The sequence below is a fragment of the Periplaneta americana genome, chromosome 3, assembly GCF_040183065.1.
Source record: "Periplaneta americana isolate PAMFEO1 chromosome 3, P.americana_PAMFEO1_priV1, whole genome shotgun sequence".
Lineage (NCBI taxonomy): Eukaryota > Metazoa > Arthropoda > Insecta > Blattodea > Blattidae > Periplaneta > Periplaneta americana.
The window spans coordinates 208,951,062-208,973,228 of record NC_091119.1 but is presented as its reverse complement, the minus strand read 5'-3'; the positions used below and the strand labels follow the sequence as shown (position 1 = coordinate 208,973,228).

The window sequence follows — 22,167 nt, the reverse complement described above, 5'->3', positions numbered from 1 at the left end:
AGTTCTGTTGGATGAAGGTGTTGGACACTTCCAGCATTTCTTATGACATCGAGGAAGTTAAGACTGATTCACCGTATGGTTCAGAAGTTAATTTACGTGTTTGCTGATTAAAATGGTAAAGGTTTGTATGGATTGTCATGCACATTCCAGAATTGTATGAAAAGCATACTCTTGAAGCAAACATAATATTTTCTTAATCTCGTGCAATAAAAATGTCATAATGTATTTCTTAGGAGTGCATCAGAATATACGAGTATTTATTCTTATTGATTTTCCGAATAGGCTTAATGGACATTTCTCAATAGCGGACAAGAGGGTATCCGCTGTGTACATTCTGTTATAATATCAGATCCTTGTTGGAAGTGGTTTATATTTATTTATTAATTTTACCCTCGAATGATATGCTTTGTTTTCTTTATCCATAAGTTTTGCATGGTCGGTCCAGTTGTGTGATCGTTTGTGTTTGCTTGTTTGTTGCAGGTAAGTGCAATCTGATCTCATTTAGCGGAATGCAGAGCTCTGCGAATTCCTCAACACACCAGCTCACATTAAACAAAGAGAAGGGGAAGACATTCATTGTTGTCAATTACTGGGTAATTATACTGTTTTGTAGTAGGTAATCTTATATTTTATTAATATTTAGTACAAAGGGTAATCTGAATATATATGTACGAGTATGTGTGTATTTACACTGCAAGTAGGCAAACACCCGGTGGCAGTGGTAACTTAATTACACACAATAAAAATAATACACAATACAATTAAAATACACAATAATTACATTAATAATAACACACTAATGTTTGTGGAAATTGCAACACCAAGAAGGATACATATGACTGACATGAAATTGATACCACAGATTAGATAAATGACAATACACAAATGATTATAATTACAGAACTGTACCTGATCTGTGACCGTGAGATTTCAGTATGGTGTGAAGCCTCCATGCGCTGCAATCAGAGCCTCTAAGCGTCGTGGCATGGAATCAAAGAGCCTGGATGTTCCTGGGATCTCCCTTCACGCAATTTGTATGCGAGTCCACAAAGCGTCAAGAGTGGGTGCTGGAGGACCATGACGAACAAGTTGGCGACCAACCATATCCCAGACTTGTTCGATGGGCGACATGTCTGGCGAACGTGCAGGCCAGGGAAGCAGTGATACCCGTCGAAGAAGGCTTGCACAATCCTCGCCACATGTGGCCGGGCACTGTCCTGCTGAAATATGGCATGTGGAGTTGCCTGAAGGAGGGGCAGTACCTCGGGCTCTAAAACATCCCTAATGTAGCGGTTGCTGTTCAGATTGCCCTGAATACGTAGGAGGCGAGGTCGCATATTGTATGTAATGGCGCCCCAAACCATCACACAAGGCATTTGCCTACTATGCCACTCAACAATGCAGGCTCTCAGATTGCGTTCACCATGGTAGCATCTAACACGTATGTGGCCATCATTGTAGGACAAGTTGAAGCGGGATTCGTCCGAAAACTCTACATTTTGCCACTCAGCACGCCAGTGACGGCGGTCACGTGCCCATTGCAGTCTGAGGCGTTGGTGGTTTCTGGACAATGGAAGTCGACGCAACGGCATGCGAGGCACTAGTCCAGCCCTCAAACGACGGCGATGAACCGTTGACGCAGTCAGGTCCACACCCGTTGCAATTCTCCAACGTCGACTCAACACTGGATGAAGCTGTGCAGTCCGTCACGGCCGTGCGGACAAGATGGCGGTCATCCCGTGCTGTGGTCACGTCGTCTCTATCCACTGGTTCCACACTCGCGTCGCTGTCGTAGCCGAAATGTCACGCTATGACAAACCTGCTTCCCGAAGACCAAACATTCTGCCCTGTTCGAACTCACTCACGTGCTGATATTGCGCCCTTCCACGTCGACGAGGCATTCCTGCACTAGCTATCACGTTTCCACTTCGTGTGGAAGCTCTGCACTGGCTGAGCAAGGCCTTGCTGGTGACACAGACACGTCACTGTTGGGCCTATTGTACGCCATCTCTCAATTATTGGTGGTACACTGTTGTACACATCTTCCGGGTCTGGAGTCGTTCGGGCCATTCTTTCTGGGTGTTGCACTTTTCACAAACAGTAGTGTACATAAAATAACCTAATAAATAAGTGAACCTAATTTTCCATTACAACCTACATATGTACAGTATATAAGTGTATAGGCCTACATAATATTTTGGTGGTTATTTTCGGGAAATTTATATTTTCTTACATATTATTTCTTTTGTAATGCTCGTCTGTATTGGTTTTGTATTTGCTTTGAAGTACATGCATCAGTATACGAAGTGTAGCTGTGATTAACCTCCGGCAAGCAGGTCGACCTGTAATCTGGTTTAATCTTAAGAAACTAACGAGTTCAGCAAATCAAATGTCCACGTAGGGTAGGTAGGCCTATATGCGTTTAAACCTGCCGTGAAATATTGGAAGGAAATGTTTGATAAGGTACCAGCTTACCGGTATCCTACGTCAGTCAGGATCATTCAGTCTCCGTGTAGAACAGTAACAAACACTGCTGTGTCTACTGTGCTCCAACCACGAGAAAGTCTCTGCCGGATGAGACGAAGGGGAGTAATGCTGTGAATGAATGTTGATGTCATAAGGTCACACACGTGAGTACTCGTATCTCTATTTGCTCGCTGTCACAGCACAAACAATAACATTGTTGATACTACCCTAGTTACAAAATTAGATCACTGTTAATCTCCTGGTCTTTTAATCTCTCCATACAGGAAATAACAAATGCAGGAGATCGAATGGTTTTTAAACTGACGTTATAACGATAATATTATATATCTACTTCCCTGCAATAGATGTCGCAATAGTAAGCACATTCCTTTCACGGTTGATCTCCTGGTTGGAGAACAGTAGGTAGTGGGCAGGAGGAGAACTGCCTGCATGCTACAGCTGTGTTGTACTTAACACAATGCAGTCTTATCTTTTCACTCACAATAAACTGAACTACAATGTCTGTTACTTCCATTACGGATGTATGTATGTATTTATTAACACTACAATTGGGTATACATCCGGTGGCAGTGATATATAATATACAATAATTACAATTACATGAAATAAAATAAAATAAACCTAAATGAAATAAAATAAAATAAACGTAAATCTATAAATAGAAGTAATAAACCTAGGACTATAATTAAAATCTCTTCTATAATAACGCCTACGATAAGCAAAAGTAAATCTAACTTATAAGTACTTCTATTTCACCCAACTATTTCTAATTTAAATAATTACATACCACCTTAATTAATTACATACCAACTTAATTACATATCATCTTAATTAATTACATATCACCTTAATTTATTTACATATCAACTAAATTACGTATCATCTTAATTAATTACATATCAACTTAATTGTTTTACATATCAACGTAATAATTACATATCAACTTAATTAATTATATATCAATTCAATTAAGTACATGACACAACTTAAATAATTACACTGCACCTCCAATTACATTTTCAGTCTAATCTTCTCAATCTTTCCTTAAATGTATTGATTTTAAGAGGACCACCCTGAAAGATTGCCGCAGGTAAGCTGTTCCAGTCTACTATTGTGCTGTTAACAAAGGAAAATTTTGCCACGTCCGTTTCTTTGTTTTCTACATTTAAACTTCCTAATATGATCAGCCCTGCCTAAGTATGATGGTGTTGCTAATCTAGCATTGATGTCGGTCCATGCTTTGTGTCCCATTTGTGCCTTAAACAATGCGGTGAGTCTGGTTTTTCGTCGCCTTGATTTGAGAAGTTCCCATCCTAAGTTTTTTACTATCTCCTTACCATGTCCCTTCCCCAGTTTGACATATTTTGCTGCCTTGCGTTGGACCTTTTCTATTGAATCGATTTGGTTTTGTCTGTACGGATCCCAACGGATCTAATGTTTTTACAATAGCTAGTACACTCCGAACTTGTACAAGAAAAAGAAGTGAACTCCACAGGAGCTGCACAGCGACTACCCACACTCCCCGTATCATTATCAAATGGACTTGTCTGTATACTGCGCAGAATGTTATGACCGGCCAAGCTATCTAAACACAATAGTACGTCGTATTAACGTTGAATCAACCAGTGCCACGGTAAGGAGCATTGTGCGGAACTAAGACCGGTGGATGCATGCGTGTTACATTTGTATGCTTGCTAATAATGTTGAATATTGATTAGGTAGGCTGAGTACCGTCACATGTACGTAAAACTAAGTACATTATCTTCGTGAAATACATATTCGAATGGTACAGTCTTTTATAACCTAGTCGGGTAATTAAGAAAAATTAATATTACAGATATTATTCTGTAGGACAAATTAATAAATGTATAATTAAGAAAAAGTTTTGTTTTATTAAATAATATTGACAACTCTGGCCATATTCCTTTCACTGCAGGATTCGAGACACGTTGATGTTCATATATCTGTGTGTGTGAACTCGCGAGAAATTGCTCGTGTTTCCCGATACTACTTCTTGTGTCACAGAGAACAGAGTAACTACAACGAACTTATGCTGCACTATCGTCAAACAGCTGTGAAGAATTCACAACTCTCAGTCAATAGAAATTCTATATGGTAAAGATGGAAGCCGTGTTCAAACGGCCTAGCAAGAAGACTACCCGAAAACAGTTGGAAGCCGCGTCAAGCACGTGTATTTAAAGCTATTTTTGCAAGTTGTGTTTTTATGTCATAGATTTTCGTAACAACGGCTATTTCCTATTTCACCTCTCCTTTACCTAGTCGTGGTAAGATTTTTTAAGTTGAGTGGGGATGTTCGACCAGGTAATTCTGAAAAGTTATTTGTAAATCTAGAATTTATATACAGAGTGTTTCTTAACATTTGACGATTTAAGACCTAAAAGTTACGATAAACTTGATTTAAACGTATACTTGAAATAATTTTGATTTAAAGTTACAGCTTTTATGTTCTGGCGCCGCGCTTGGCTTCAAAAATCATGATCGTACATCACTATAGAGTTCTTCATTCACTTAAAAATTACAGATGTGCGCCGAATTCTTTGGCGACCTTGTCTACCACTTGGTATAATTTCAGTGTTCTCATTTGTTGTTACATAAACAATGGACTTAATGTTGGTCGCACAAGTAAAATACAAGTGGATTCAGGCCAGTATGCCCTCCACGACCAACACATTTATTTTGGAGTTAGTATGAACTCCACGCTCAGTATTAAATCATCGCGGATTATTTCTGTCTGTCGTCCACGTGGAATCTGAGTTGAATGTAGCGCCCAGTTCAGCTCCTCCTGTTCTTCCAGCAAAGGCAGTTGTGTTGCAGACAGGCGTAGTAATCTAATTGAGAGATTGTCATTAATGATGTTTGTCGTGTGCTGCTCACTCTCAGATAATGCGATTAGCCAAAGAACGGAAACCTTGTATGACTGTCAGGAAGCCAGACATTGTTCTCTATCCAGTTTTCGAACGAATGTCTAAGAATACTCGCGCTCATGTAAATTTGTCTACAGGTACATTTGCACTTGGAACCACCGCCTCGTTAATTTCAAAACCCAGATTTTCATCCATTATGATCTCTGTGTTAGCATCCTCCACGCCCTTAGCTTTCAGTGTGTGACTTGAGATTCGTGGATCATTAATGTCCCTAGTTACTAGTTGGGTAGTGATAGAAAGGTGCTTCACGCAGAAATGAAACGCAGCTAATTTGCCCAGGCATTTAGACATGGATGATATTGATTCAGATATGATAGGCCTACATTCCTGCATGGCGTAGCTCGTGCTGTAGCGCGGGCGTGGGTTGGATTCCCGCTGGTTCCTTTTTTTTTCCGAGTTTTCCCACACTGGCGAATGTCAGGTACTCCCATGGCCTCGTCTCGCTATCGTCAATTCCAGCATAATTAAATAGTGTATAGAGTATATTTGCTTAAAATAATTGAAGGCAGTGAAAGGTTTGCTGGAAGTATCTTCAAGAATGTGGTAACCAGGGTCATTAAAATGACAGTTTCTTTGCTATTGGTTAAAACACTTTTCGCAAAAATTCATTTTTTTTCTGTGTTGCCTACAATATTCCTATTATTTATTAATGTTCTTGAAATATAGTGAAAAGCATACGTAAATTTGTGTTTTCCTAAATTAAAACAAAAGGCACTTTGCATCATTCCGACATGTAAGATGGCTGACTTCAGTTGTAAGTTCTACGGTTTAAGTTTACGCATGCAGTTCTTATAAAATATCTATTCTTATACTGGAGTCGGGTCTAACATTATTTTTCTCTTCACGAAAGTCTGTAATTAGGAATCTTACAAAGATAGGCAAATTTATAATAAAATTCTAACAAGAGATGTGTTATGGAAGGCATTTATTCATTTTTGACATTTAACAGAAGTGAGAGTAGAGTCTGATCTACATGGCATTTTATGAGCATATAACTGTCTAAGTAATTGTTAATTTATGTTACGTAAGAAATAAAATTGAAACATTGTTGCAACGTATTTCTGCGCATTATTGCAATAATAAACAATTCAATAAAAAACTGTAGTATTGTTTTTAAAATGCCGCTGACTCCTTTACAATGTTGTATTTGCATCACCCCCATTTCATTTGACTCTCATCAGATATTTTGTATGAACAAAATTTGTGCAGGAGTTTAGAAGAAATCGCTGTATGCAAACCGAAAAACCATTCTTTTGGCGTCAGGGATGCCCAAATCGTGTATTTCTATTTAAATTCCTCAACTTTTTTTTCTGCTGCTGATCAGTGCTTTCTTTTTGTACTCGTAACAAGAAGTGGAATCTGGACAATAAAACACAGCCGACATAACGGACTTCTACCTAGAACGATTAATTTAGGGTTGTCTGGAGCTCCAAAATCCAGAAAAACCGAACATTTTGATTTTGGCATCATTTGTGGATTGGACAAAACTAGAACAGCAATTTAGTGTAGCCAACTCTAAAAATAAAAAAAGATAAAAAATGGACATTTTTAGTTTGATGTTAAAGTAGCACAGAACACTTGTCTACATTTTATGTTTTACATGTCAATTCTAATGATAAAATCTGAAGCTGCATACATATTTAAAAGTAAAAGTACAACACGCTTTGTATATTTCAGAGTCCCAGTTCATAACGACAAAAAGTTCAGCTCTCACTAATTTAACCGTATGCGGTTTCTGGTCTTTCTCCACAATACCGAATGCTTTGACTAGGCTATTTGAACTGTATACAGTAAATTCTTTGAACTTTCATCTCAGCATAATGTTTTTAGGAAAACTTCTAAAACCCTGCGTTCGGCGTCCGGTTCAATCATGTAACCAAACCAACCCTAATTACAACTTGCACAGGGCCGCTCGTCCGAATCATTTCTTCGTCGGGTCCGCACTTGGTGCAGCTGAAGCCCTGTTAATTGATAGAAGCAGTTCACACCAGCGCCATGTAACTGATTCTCAAGGACTGGGAACTCATTATCACGTGGAAGACATTGCGTCACGCGATTAAACTCTCGTTAGCGGCAGCTCCAAGACTCTTCATGTGGGTATACCAGCGTGATGTACTGTGATGGGCCGGACCTGACGTCAAAGGAGGCTTGTCTTCGTAAAAATCTGATAAGTTTCCAAAAATCCCCATGGAACCGAGCCAAGGATCTCAAACGCAGATACCACTGCATGTAAACAAATCAATTCGTTCAACTTGTGTGTCACATTGATGCTCATCGTGCAACACAGTTTTTGTCCTTAGATAATAATAGCTAAAATGAAAATCATTCACCTCTTGCTTTTATGACGTGGACATCGGCGCTTTGAAATTCACCTACTTTCGATTGGAGACGTTGAGAATTCAGATAAATGAACATTATTTATATTAAAATTTGCGTATAAAGTTGAACAAAGAATGCCATAAATGATTTAGAAGTGAATAGCTATTCGAGATGTACGTGAATCGCCTCAAACTGTAGTCCCTCGTTATATCCTGTGGAGCTGCGTTCCATGTAACGTTCGGCCTACGAAGCCTCGAACTAGTGCGCTAAAGCTCCTTCTTTGTGGTTTCCTTCCTGTGCAAAATCTTTCTTCGTGATCCCACAAAACACCAGATTCGCCTCAGACAACTTCGCAAATAGGACTTGAAGATACTTGAAGGCTGCCGAATCCTCAACTAGACATCCAACAAATTGTGTCGTACGTCCCGACTTGAATGCGAGTCCTTACACAGAACTCTGTCCGCTGTGACCGGTCAAAGATAGCTTCGGAGACCCATCAGTTTCAAGTCTTCGACTACCTCCCAGCCATACCGCCATCATTCAAGGTCGGTATCCATATCACAAAGCGATGTTTGTGGGGAGTAATGCGTCTGTGGCGTAATAAATTAGGAAATAACACACACAACCCAAGGACAAACTAAAAGTTAACGTTTGTTACGCTTTGTGCGTGTACATTAGCTATGATAGGAGCCGATAAGATTCTCCTTATTTATGCATTAAGCCAGGAATGGCTGCGTCCAGTGAGTTGTAACTTGATGTACAGTCTTAGAAAAGAGCTTTGTCGCACAGATACTTTATAAGTCTCAGAAGGGAGACAATGCGCATGATCAGACATACAACGAAACAAAACTAATTTTATTACGTCAACTACTCTTTCTCTTGTGAACCAGGTCGCTCGCCCTCTGATCATGCACACTGCCTCATTTCTGGGACTTAACAAAGTATCTGTGCCACAATTTTTTCTTAGACTGTACGTCCGGCCTCTTGATATATTCGCCGCATTTCAGCCTGGCTGTCTAATGTCTGAGTTTAACTTTATTGTTAAACGATTCCTCAGCATTTTCCCGTGTTATCCATATTTTGGTTTTGCTTTCAATATTCTCGTCCCGAAGTTAACATACTGTAGAACTTTGCAAGTCTTTTGTTCTTTGTTTCGTTCCAAATTATGTTGTTTCATTATGCGTACCATTACTGCTGCTCACCAGGTAGACCTTGATGGGCTAGTGCAGCCATCTGGCACAGGACTTTTCTAACCTGTCGATTTCTTCTACTTTTGAAACTTGATCACTTTTGTACTGAACGAATTTTATCTGGTTCTTTCTTGTGCGCTAGGATTGAAACAGTAATCTTCGGAAATCCCCTGCATAGGCGACTACATGCAAGGCTGTCTTGTTAGAGAAGTTGCCGCCAGAGCACGGCGATGGAAGTGATGAGAAACTGCTTGCTTCCAGTATGATGCTGCAACTTGAACGTAGCTGAATACAATACGAGTAGTGAATTTTATGTTCGTAGATTTGTAAACTTCAGTAAAATAGTTGTTAGAGTAATTGAACTCAGGGAAACTCGCCACATGTGGTAGGGCGCGGGGGGGGGGGGATAAAATACTCGGGGCGGGCCAAAACTGACTGCAGAAAACAACTGGCCAGCTCTCATCTCATCGGAGAGGAAGAAAAATTACTGAAAAGCCAAACAATATTCGAGTAGATATAAAGAAGTGTAATATAGGCTACAAAATTCCTTTTGAAACATGTTTCACTGGCGTTTTAGAACGTCTATAAATTCATAAATAGTTGATCGAATTAGAATACCTGTCTTGCATCACATTTAGTTGTTCACCGCCTCTTCCCATTAGGTGTGTTGTACTTGTTAATGGTGACACGTGAAACCAGATGTCGCGCACTGTCGTGGTTTGCGCACATCTCTCTAGGAGTAACAATAAGGAAATTCGTGGTTTCGTGTGGTCATGGATCCACTTGTGTTTGCCTTGTTGACTGTTCTGGTGATTTAAGATTACTGGTTTACTGTGCGACGGGGGGTGCTACAAATATATTCAATAGCAGGGTGCAATTTCCTTGGCAACCCTGCCCTTGTACGACTTCTTGCCAACGTTATTCTCTACAAACTCTTTTTGATACAAAGACGAATATCGTAGGCCTACAATACTGTAAGAAATCTCCATCCTGTTATGTAGGTTATGGCTGAACCAATACTAGGGGTCGGGAGTACATACACTATAAAGTAATATTGCTATTTAACCACGCCCTCACACGCATGTGATATAATATTTTTCTGGATGCTCAGCCATGGTGTGGGAAGCAATGCATAGTATCTCCAATGACAGAAGCCTTTAAGGAAGACAAAACCAATTTAAGGCCAACATCACTTTTTAACAGCTGTAACGATAACTTTCACGTGTAATGCTCTCGGCGCGCGGTTCGTAGATGATTGTTTTCCTTCTTCAGGTATTATTAGATAAAGACTGAAAGATTTAAACTTCGTAATGGTGTGAACCATGCTTTCTCAACCGTAATATACGCCACGCCTACCCAAATATAGTTACATCATTTTATCATACCAGACGTGTATGGGGACTAGATTAAATAGAATATATACGAAGTAGTGATACTACTTTAGGCCTATACTGCATAATTAAATCTCGATCCATAATCATAAAATACGAGTAGTACTGCGTGTCACGCCCAAGTTGAAGTCTGGCTATTAAATTCCAGGCTCCTATATAAACACAGATTTGACTTCTGCGTACCGCACCACGGTTACGCACGCGCATTGCGTGGTTGTTAAAAATCAAAGCTTAACAGGTTTAACCCCAATCTGTACCTCTTTCCTCAGTCTAAACACTGACTCACGTTGTGGTAGAACTTTGTGAGTTGCGATACTATTTCGGCATTAGTCGGTAAACTGGTTACTAGTAAGCACATGAAGATGGCGGTACGTTTATTCTCGTCTTTATGATAAAACCAAGTCGGAAAATAAAGAGTGCCTGTGTTCTTTCATTATTTCAAACATACGTCACCAGTAAGTGGCAGCAATACTTCTAGAGAAGGGAAGAAGTTGCTATCGCACAGCATCTGAATTGCCTGTTTAAGTGGCACTTGACGCTGCGGCCTGATAAACGCGTCATTAGGCGATACCGCAGTTGAGTGCTATGAGGATGAGTAATACCACCTTTATTCACCAGGAAATTCTTATTTGAAGCTGTGTGTGCAGCCTATAGAAAGCTGCCGCTCTGGCTATTGTACTAACGGAGCGTCCTGCACAATATGGAGCAGAGTCTGACCTGAAATGAGGAACATCCCCTTCATGTTACTACTAATGACGTTAATCCTTGGTGTGTCCAATCCAGGATTTCGACGTAAATACGGTCCAGTACGGTGCTGTCCCAGAAAGTCGACCGCTGAGCAATCTGATGGCATCACGGTGTTCCGAATTTCAGCGATGACGTCACTGATGCTCCACCGGTTCCATCAGCTTGCAGAGGTGGTGGCAGTATCCATCTGCCTCCTTCAGTGAATCTGATTGGTTCTTGTATAGGGCGGGAATTAGCAGACGAATAACATCGTGCACTGTTGTGTCATGGCGGCGTGCTCTGCTGTATTGTTTGTAATGAGCACAACGTAAAAAAAATGTTAATGGCTTATGAGCGAACATGTCAACGGACCAGTTATCACTACCGGTTCAAGAAATGAATTGTTTATGCTCTCTTTTCTTTGCGCGAATGACAGTATGAATATTTCGCAAAATCTTGCTAGCGTAGCACAGTAACAACTTGTACAGCCGCCATGACAGCCATTGAACCTTCCGGCAGTTTTGTTCCTATTCCACTGCAGCGTGACGTCATTGATGTCCACCGGTCCGGTGAGATTCGGAATACGCTGTGAGGATCGATGTATCCAACGTGAATTTGAGTGGAAAATATGTGGTATAGCATCTGATTTTGGTCGCCAGTTCTTCCATGGAAGTCCTACCTCTGTACAGTCAATAATAAATTTATCGGCCCTTACTATCAAAGCCGCAGAAAAATGGATGTCACATAAGAACGAACATACAGTTTTCTGTCTTCGTGGAATTGCTTTACATCACTTCTGAAAAATAGCGTAGTCTTTGGATGGAAAAAAAAGTCTTACTTCCTTACTGATTATATAACCGGATTTACACCAAGAACAAAACAATTGTCCACACCTGTGGAGTAACGGTCAGCGCGTCTGGCCGCGAAACCAGGTGGCCCGGGTTCGATTCCCGGTCGGGGCAAGTTACCTGGTTGAGGTTTTTTCCGGGGTTTTCCCTCAACCCAAGCTGAGCAAATGCTGGGTAACTTTCGGTGCTGGACCCCGGACTCATTTCACCGGCATTATCACCTTCATCTCATTCAGACGCTAAATAACCTAAGATGTTGATAAAGCGTCGTAAAATAACCTACTAAAATAAAAAAAATCAAAACAATTAGGCATATTACTACTCGCTCACATAAAAAGCACCCGAACACCATGAGAAATATCTCCTTAGTTCCATAGCAGAGCTAGTTTTATCTGTTCTGTCCACAGTGTGAAGAGAAAAACTGCAGTCTCAAAACTATCGTCACGCCAATGTTTCACTCAGTTGCCGTGACGACACCAGGGGATTTAAAAGTCCCACTAGACCCTTGCCACACTTTCTATTCTAAACGCTCTGCCAAGGGTGTCAACTACAGTAAAATTATCTGGTAGTCTGCTGTATTGGAGGCATAAATACGAGTAGATGTCACATTGAACACTTCCTATTAACAAGTGAAAGTATGTGTCGTAGGACCATGTTTATTAGACATCATTTTCTTGTTTCGATGCATACTATCACCTCTTAACTTACTTTTTTTAACACTCTGTATATTAGCCAGAAGGAGAATTTCATGTACTACTCTCTTTTGAATGTGGACGGTTGCCATTGGTGTCGTGCTAGCATTATGACTCTAATCCTGTTTCATTATTATTATTATTATTATTATTATTATTATTATTATTATTATTTCGTTAGTGCATAATTTTTCTCGCGGAAAGTTCAAGTTGAGACAGATTCCAAGCTGGAATTCATACAAGAACTGCGTCGATGGAGATCTCGCTACCTTCATTGTGCTATTCGTGTATTATAGAATTGCACAAGTAGATCATTCGATTGTCGTCATCTCTGCAGTTTTAAAAAGATCGTTAAATAAAGAACACTCAGTTTGGATTCGCCGTCTGGCATTGTTCCCGAGAGGAGTGTAAAATCGTCACAGATTGACGTCAAGAGGCTTCCACTACCTTGAGAGGTCGTCTCGTATCTGCGACGTTTGAGGCGAACACCTGGACATACGGCCGAGATGCAACAACTTTCAGGCAGAAAGAAGTCTCCTTGTTCTGAAAAATGTTTTGAGTCGCTCTACCGACAGCCAGCTAAGTTTCTGGCAACAGCAATTTTGTAATGCTTGATCTAGAACGTTGCACCTTCCAGAGAGAAAGACACAATTCCAAGCACGATAGGCCTTGATATAATGCATGCAGTTGCCTTGATTATTCTGTCTGCTACAGAAATGAAACAGACATGCGTTATAAAGACTAGCATGTATGAAAGTTAAGATCTTTGTATTTTACCTCGCGTAAATGAAGCATGGGCCATCATAAAATGCCATGTCTCTAGAATTACTGCAGCGGAAATATTATGACATGTACTACTAATTGTCGGCCTGGTTGGTATAACACTGGCCTTCTATGCCCGAGGTTGCGAGTTCAATCCCGGGCCAGGTCGATGACATTTAAGTGTGCTTAAATGCGACAGTCTCATGCCAGTAGATTTACTGGCATGTAAAAGAACTCCTGCGGGACAAAATTCCGGCACACCGGCGACGCTGATATAACCTCTGCAGTTGCGAGCGTCGTTAAATAAAACATAACCTTTAACATTTGTACTACTAATTACTAGGGCAAGGATTTTGATGCATTTGCATCTTTTTTTTGGTGAGGGCTATACATTGCTCAGTTAGTTATAAATGTGTTTTAGTGGAAAACGATCTTATCCATACAACTTTGTTGTTGCATTTATTTGCATTTTTGGCGATTTTGCGGGATATTGCATTTTTGTGGATTTTATAGCATATTCGTGCTTATTTCAACCATTGTTTGCATACTATTTGGCATTTTTATGTGTTTTCGCGAGGAAATATGCATTTTTGAAAGGCAATTTACTATTCTTGTTTTTATAAGTACGAAAATTGACTTGTATCTCCATTTTATGAAAAAAGTAAGAAGCTCTGCATCCCCCTCTTTGCATTATGTTTCACAGTATGGGGAAAAATATGCGACATCAGAGTCTGTGAATCAACACGTGAATAGAGAGAAGCACAAAAGAGGTCTACAACGAATTCAAGACGCAAAACAAGAGGTTCAACAAATACTACTTGGTCAAGCACGTCCTTCGGGTTTCGCAGAACTCTGTGAAGCTTTGATTTCTGCTAATATTCCACTGACGAAAGTGAATAATCTGAAGTTCCGTGAGTTCCTAGAAAAACATACTGGAAAAGCTATCTACCCGACTGTTCAACACTAAGAAAAGATTATGTGGGGAAAAAGCTACGAAAAAAACAATGCAAGAGATTAGAGAAAAAAATGAATGGGAAAAAAATTGGGTATGTATGGACGAAACTACAGACACACAAGGACGACGCTATGTGGCTGACGTTGTGGTAGGCACAATGGAAGAAAATGTTTCAGGTGTAATTTTCTTAATAAATTGTGAACAACTCGAAAAGGTAAATTTTTCAGCAGTTAGTAAAGTGTTTGATAGATCTTTCAGTTTATTATACCCAGTGAAATTGAACATGACAATGTACTACTGTTCCTGATCGTCGCTGGCTGCTACTTCTCTGCGAGCTCTTTAATAAAAATTGTATATGTAACGTGTCTAGACCACGCTTTACGTAGAGTGGCAGCGAAAGTTCGGAATCAGTTTCCTGAAGTCGACTAGCTTAAGTTATAGGGTGTGTGAAGATCTTCCTGAAGGCACCTTCTCGAGTGGCACATTTCAAGTCTGTAGCTCCTGAAGTTCCTTTGCTACCTTCTCCAATTTTAACAATGTGGGGGACTTGGCTAGAAGTACTCAACTACTACAGCAAGCACATAACTGTGGTGAAAAACTTCATCGACATGCTTGATAGCAGCGATGCAGCGTCCATCAAACTTGCACAGGAACTTCTCTAAGAAGGAATTGTTAGGTCAACTTTTGTATATAAAATCAAATTTTGGAATCCTATCTGGTGTTGTAACTCATGTAGAGAAAAGTTAATGGAGCGAAAGAACCTAGTGAAAACTGTAGTAAGTGACCTAGAAAAAGTGAGTGGGGAAATGGGAAAGGCTGTAATGAAGAAAATGATGCTGGTTTTGAGCAAAAATAAAGTATTTGATGTGCTGTCTTCAATTGCTGATATTGTCAGCTCAAAATTTTTCTATAGGAGAACTGCTAGGAGACTTAAGAAGCCAGAAGCTGCATATACAGTGTACCAGCAGAATAATAATGCCCAAGGTTCAAGGTTCTCAGGCGCATATTTTGCAGCAGTGAGTGTTTTGAAATGAATGATGGGAACATTATATGTAAATTATGTAATACAAATATACGAGGTAACAAGCGATATTATATAGAGACACATTGTAGCACAAGAAAAGGAAGGAAGAAACTCAAACCCACGAATAATTTAATAATAGTTCTTCTGCACATAACGAAAGGTACGTAAAAATATATCTGTGTAATATTATATAGAGTATTTAGGCCTGTCCAGATTTGTTCATGTGCACCTTATTATTCGCAGAACCAAGCCAGTGTCCTCGTACTAGCTGACGTCCCCGGCCTATGTACAATGCTGCAGTCAACTTGTATAATCGGTCCCTAATGATAATTTTATTAATCGCTTATGATTGGAGTCCATCTTTTTTCCAGTATTGTTTTTTCTAAATTTCCGATGTGTGTACAGAATCCTTCTCAGTTCGTGTGGACACTTACACTCATTTTGCCAACATTTTCGAAATGTCATATTGCTGTTCACCTAGGTCTTGTCTATAGTGTAAAAAAATTGATTGTCCCTTGCTCCGGAATCCATTTATTTGCACGAGATATCTCGATCTCCTGTCTAGAACGTCTTATAATTTTGAACACGTGCAATGATACACAAGCCTCAGCACTTTATGTTGTTTTTGATTCCTCTCTTAACCCCGCTTCCTTACACCGCAAGTTCCAAGATCGGAGTCTTACTATGTCCGGACAGTCGACTGAAGAACGACTGTGTGCAGTGACGTCCCCTTCTGGATTCACGAGCACCTCAGCCCAAGCAAACACCGACGTGCTCTGGTCGCCGCTCTGCCGACACGCTTTGTGTCGCATATATATTTTGTGCGAGATCGTGCGTATTTGCTTGGTTTCCGCACAAAACCAAACCGCGGAAAGTCTAAAATTCCACATTCAGTATTCCCAACCTAACACACATAACAATTTCCCTCTTCTTACCGCTTAAGTGACATATTGATTTTACTGCTTTAGGCTTTTAACATATTATTTTTAGAGACGTTCAATATAGTAATAATTATAAATTGGAAACTTACCACTGCAATTTCACCTAAATTGCACTGTTAAATATTGTTTTTAAATATTTGCAAAAATTAAGTAAACTCTACAACACCACAAAAGTTACTACATTCGTGATGCAAGTAACATTAAGGAAGCCATGAAAAAATCAACAAATCAACTTGCCGATGTTATTACTGCAATATGTTATATAAATAATATTGTTAAAATATTAAAATGAAAAATAAATCATTACATAACCTTACCGTTTGTTTTAAGTTCGCATTTATAGACTGGGGGGGGGGGAAAAAGACAGACGTATATCACGGCCTGCTGGAGTATAGTAAACACAGAAAACATTTTAAAGCAACAATGTTTAAGATAGATATTTTTGTTTTACAAATTTGCCGTCATTGAACAGAAACCAAGATGGAGATTTGATTGCAACTAATTAGAAATTCCTCTTTCAGGTATGTAATAAACGATCTTCGCACAAAATAATGTACGATACACGAGCGGTATGTTTTCTTTCAATTCTCGGAAATTAAAAAAGCTCAACTACGTTTCGCTTTTTCAAACTTTTCCTCGAACATGAAAACTTCAACATACCGCTCTTGTAACGCATATTACTATTTTTTTGTATCTGTCAGTACTTGTAATGTCAAGCGGTAAAGATTATCCCTAGTTATTATACAATGCATTGTTATACCGACATCAGTAAATTGATTTCTACCATCACCGTCCACAGGGGATAAGTTTTGAGCTATAAAATGACTTTTAATTAAAATTACCAACTTTTTCGTGGTCGTCAGTCAACTCAAGATAATGACTGTGGAGCTGATATGGGACTGCTAACGCATCATTGGTTATGTACTCGCTTCTTGTGATCGGAGTGGTACTGAGAAGGCTAATCAGCATTTCTTCAGAAGAAAGCTGAAGAGGATAGCAAACTGCCTGGCACAGGGCCGCGGGTAGCCACCCAGTCTGAGAAAAGAGTTGGCACACGTGCGCGCCAGGACGTCGACGACCCGATCCAAATGATATTCCCTGTTCAGCAAATTGCTGCATGATTCACTGTCCATTCAGAAAGCCTTGAGTGCCATGTGAGACGGGGCAGCACACAAGGAACTATTGGACCTATTATTATTATTATTATTATTATTATTATTATTATTATTATTACCTGGGTATTATTATTATTATTATTATGTTTGCATTGGTTATCGAGGTATAGGATGAATCATTCTAAACCGAATTAAGTCACGTATGCAGTGCTACGCTTTGTTCTGGATTAACTTATTGAGGTCGTTCTGTCGTTTGATGTAGCAGAAATACTTCTCTGCTCAATCTTTGAAAGTAGGTAAAGGAGTTAATATTATATACATGTGCAGGGATCACAACTTGCCTTCTCACCTTCATTTTCTTTTATGTTCATTTCCGTTTTCTCCTGTTTATGTTCTCATTTCAGCTGGGATCGGCTATGTTATGAAAACAGTTATACTATTTCTTTTTCGTCATACGATTTTTTTTATTTTCATATTTTTACATTGAAGTTTCTGATTATGATTTGCGTTAATCATTAACAGGCTTCGAGACTTTGGACCCGATACAATAAGTTTACTGTGCTTGTACTATAGATTGTTGACTCGCTGCAGGTAGTGAAAGGTGTTGAGGTAACAATGTTGCTGTTTAGAATAGATTACGGTAATATGGGGAAACGCACACATATGGACATTCTGAAAGTAAATATACATTACACTATGCCAGTGTCAAAAGAATGTGAAAAGCATTTATTCTCCTGTCTTTTATAAGCATTTGTGTTAATGGTGGAAATAAACATGTAGCAATTTTCATTTCTTCATTTATCCTATTGGTCGTCTTTAGGAAGTGCAGTTACAGTACCGAATTGCAATGTACTACAAGATACATTTTCAGTGTCTCAAACGTAAATCTCTTTCAGTTGTCTACCAAACACAGTTTGTACTGTGAAAAGATGCGCTCTACGTCGCATGACTTTATAGGAGCAAAACGAAAAAACCTAACATCATTGCAGTCTCTAAGAGACAGTCCTTTATTCTCGGGTGACTCTATGTCCACAAATTTGCTGTTTATATTACACAATGCTCCATATCCGTTATTTTTACATAAAATTGATTTCCACTTCTGTTTTACACGTTCAGTAGGCAATCCGGTGTACTTGGTGTCTCATTAATTCTCTGTGTCGTTTCCTCAACTAATTTGAGGGCTTCCGGCATCTCTTGCTCTGACTTTTCTAACCGTGTAATAGTTTCAGACACAGTTTGACAATAGGTTTGTATGAAAATCAAATTATTCATCAGAACCTTCAAATCCAGAGCGTTTTCCTTTGCGTATTTGTTGGCATTCATTCTACAGTACCCCCACCCACTGTACGCTTTACCACTATACTCAGTTCGCCGTTATGCAGATTTCCCACTGAACTGCTCTATTGCGTCCGAAGTCTCGAAGCCTAATCATTAAGCTATTAAGTCGACCATCCTTGCATTCTCATTTTAATATAAAGCTTTCGTAGCTACACGCCGTCAGACCCACCAAGCAGAGTCGTTGCACAGTGCGCGGCCTACCGGTCATGGCACGCTTGTTTAGTGGGGAGATCTCTAGCACGAAAGGAAAACGAATCGGCAGTGAATGATAGTGATGTAGGCCTTTAGCCGGTAAGAGGTAATACCAAACGTTACGTTGATTTTACTTTTAATCAAAACATATGTTGATAATGATTGCCACCTTTTTGGATGCAAGAATCACAGTCCACACTGTTGAAGAACTGGACAATGAAATCAGGCGAGTGGAGAGTTGCAGGACGCGTTTCAAGATTTTCTAGTCCGATGAGATTCTTGCAGTCAGAAAGATGGGCATCATTTTCAACACACCTACTACTAGTCGGATCTCCCCATTAAACGCACGCTGTGACTGGTAATGTGTAGTTAACACAGCGTTGCCAAATAACACATTTCAAATACACTGGGTGAAAACAAGGAATATTGTCTAACCTGTTATACAAATGTGTAAGTCTCTTTAGTAGAATGGTAGAAAATTTTAATGCGGATGTCAAGGAAGTGTATGGCCCAACTATTCTTTACCAGAGAGCAGTGGTGGGATTTCTCTGCTTACATCACGAAATCTTCTGTCAAAACGAGTCGTGTTAAATTTTGTGATTCTAGCTAAATTAATCTTAATGTTAACTGCACGCATTGTATTCTTCACCTGACATAAATAGGAACATTAAATCCAGACGTTTGAGATGGGCAGGGCATGTAGCACGTATGGACGAATCGAGAAATGCATATAGAGTGTTAGTTGGGAGGCCGCAGGGAAAAAGACCTTTAGGGAGGCCGAGACGTAGATGGTAAGATAATATTAAAATGGATTTGAGGGAGGTGGGATATGATGATAGAGAATGGATTAATTTTGCTCAGGATAGGGACCAATGGCGGGCTTACGTGAGGGCGGCAATGAACCTCCGGGTTCCTTAAAAGCCAGTAAGTAAGGTAAATTAATCGCTTACTAGTTGATATATAATTTACTCTTCAGGTTCATTCCACACTGTTTTCTAACTTTACTTCTCGCCGTGGATGTTCTCTGTATTTCATCCTGTCACTTGTTTCATTACGTGTATTCGCTTCAAATCTCGACAAGCTCGAAATTATATCTCTTGTTCCCTTTATTTTCTATCACGTTCATTTTCATAGTTGCATTCCTTCCAAAAATGAAGTACTTGCCTACTCTTTTGTATTCCCGCAGAAATGAAGGTCGTATTGTTTTGAATTCCCACCAGAAATAAAGCACTTATTTGTATCTCCAACAAGTATGTGTGATATGCAGACGATATTTAGAATTACAGAGCGGTCAGGGCGCTAAGGTTGTGTCTGCATATCACACATAGGCTGCTTGTTGGAGATACAAATAAGTGCTTTATTTCTGGTGGGAATTCAAAGCATACGAAGATGCGTGGCGTTTTGTAAATACTCTGCACATGAGTTAATGAGTTATTTACTGACTGATGTTGTTGAAATAATTATTTTGATGAAAAATTAGAAAATTAGGGTAAAATGAATAATATTTGGGGTTGCATAAGACTTGAAAGAACCCGATCCTTGACAGAAAATTAGAAAAATACTGAATATGATCAAAATATGTGAGACGACTTTCTGCTACATATGTCCAGTCCGTATGCACACTCGTGCTGTTGATGTATTATTGGATCGGCACCAGCTTGAGCCAAGTTGGACGACCCCATTCTGCAGTCCGCTACGTAAAAATACTCTCCTGATACCGCAGAGCGGCCACGGTGTAACGAGTCCCAGAGAGCAACTTTCGGCGCGGAACTCTGGACTCATTTTGCTGGCATTATTACCTTAATCTCACTCAGAGCATAGCAGTTGGTAAAACGTTGTAAAATAACCAATTAAAAAATACCCAGACTGAATAAAACAAAACTTGCTACTGAAAGGACAGTGGGGCTTCCTGAACACGCTGTAGTCAGTTCTAAACTCTATGCGCGCTGGAATGTCATTATAATTAAGTTACGTTATTTAACAACGCTTTCAAGTACTGAGGCTATTCAGCGTGGGAGAGGAATTGCCTGGAACCCTCTGTCAGCAACAGAAACCCCGCATTCAGCGGCTTCACGTACAGCTGTCAAAAAAAAAGTGAATAGCGAAAATTTTCTAAGTCTACTTCGGGTCACGGCGATGTTACGCGATGCATGTGCTTGTAGAAGCAGTTCCGGAACTATGGAACTATTCCATATCTGCGTCTCGTAGATCAGCGGTAGAGTGCTTGTTTAATGATTCGAAGGTTGTGAGTTCGGACCTTGTTCAAGTTTTCATTTTATTTTTTAATCATTCTTTAGCGATATAAATAATATTCAGGTTAACTTTTATATTCTGTTATCGTTCTTTATCGATATAAATAATATTCAAGTTATTTATATTTTATCGTTCTTTTAGCGATATAAATAATATTCAAGTTATATTTTTTTTTATTCTGTTATCGTTCTTTGGCGATATAAATAATATTCAAGTCATTATTTGTATTTTCTTATCTTTGTTTAGCGATATTGATAATATTCAAGCTATCATTTGTATTCTGTTATCGTTCTTTAGCGATATAAGTAATATTCACGTCATTTATATTCTGTTATCGTTCTTTAGCGATATAAATAATATTCAAATTATCATTTGTGTTCTGTTATCGTTCTTTAACGATATAAAGTCCACATCTGTGGAGTAACGGTTAGCGCGTCTAGCCGCGAAATCACGTGGCTCGGGTTCGATTCCCGATCTGGGCAAGTTACCTGGTTGAGGTTTTTTCCGGGGTTTTCCCTCAACCCAATATGAGCAAATGCTGGGTAACTTCCGGTGTTGGACCCCGGACTCATTTCACCGGCATTATCACCTTCATCTCATTCAGACGCTAAATAACCTAAGCTGTTGATAAAGCGACGTAAAATAACCTACTAAAATAAAAAAAATTAACGATATAAATAATATTCAAGTTATCATTTGTATTCTGTTTCCGTTCTTTAGCGTTATAAATAATATTGAAGTTGTTTATATTCTGTTATTGTTCTTTCGCGATATAAATAATCTGTATTTTATATAAGTAATTAGTATAATATAAATAACCATTTTCTTTGTAAAATATGTTATTTTATTTAAATAATTATTATATATTATATAATATGTTACATTAATTAAACAAAACGATATTTATCATTTACATTCTGTTATCGTTCTTTAGCGATATACATAATATAAATTTAATATGAGGTTTGGAACAATACAGTTGCATAATA

At 39.2% G+C, this 22,167-nt stretch overlaps 1 protein-coding gene across 3 annotated transcripts in view; it reads left to right on the top strand.

Moving 5' to 3' along the window:
* LOC138697000 (influenza virus NS1A-binding protein homolog A-like) overlaps positions 1-22,167 on the top strand; it is a 119,826-nt gene that overhangs the window by 60,247 nt on the left and 37,412 nt on the right. The window contains exon 1 of one of the 3 annotated variants that reach the window (XM_069822587.1): positions 577-593. The exons of the other annotated variants lie outside the window; for them this stretch is intronic. The gene's annotated coding sequence lies outside the window, so the exon portion shown is untranslated. Of the gene's footprint in view, positions 1-576; positions 594-22,167 lie in introns of those variants that run through there. 3 annotated transcript variants of the gene reach the window in all.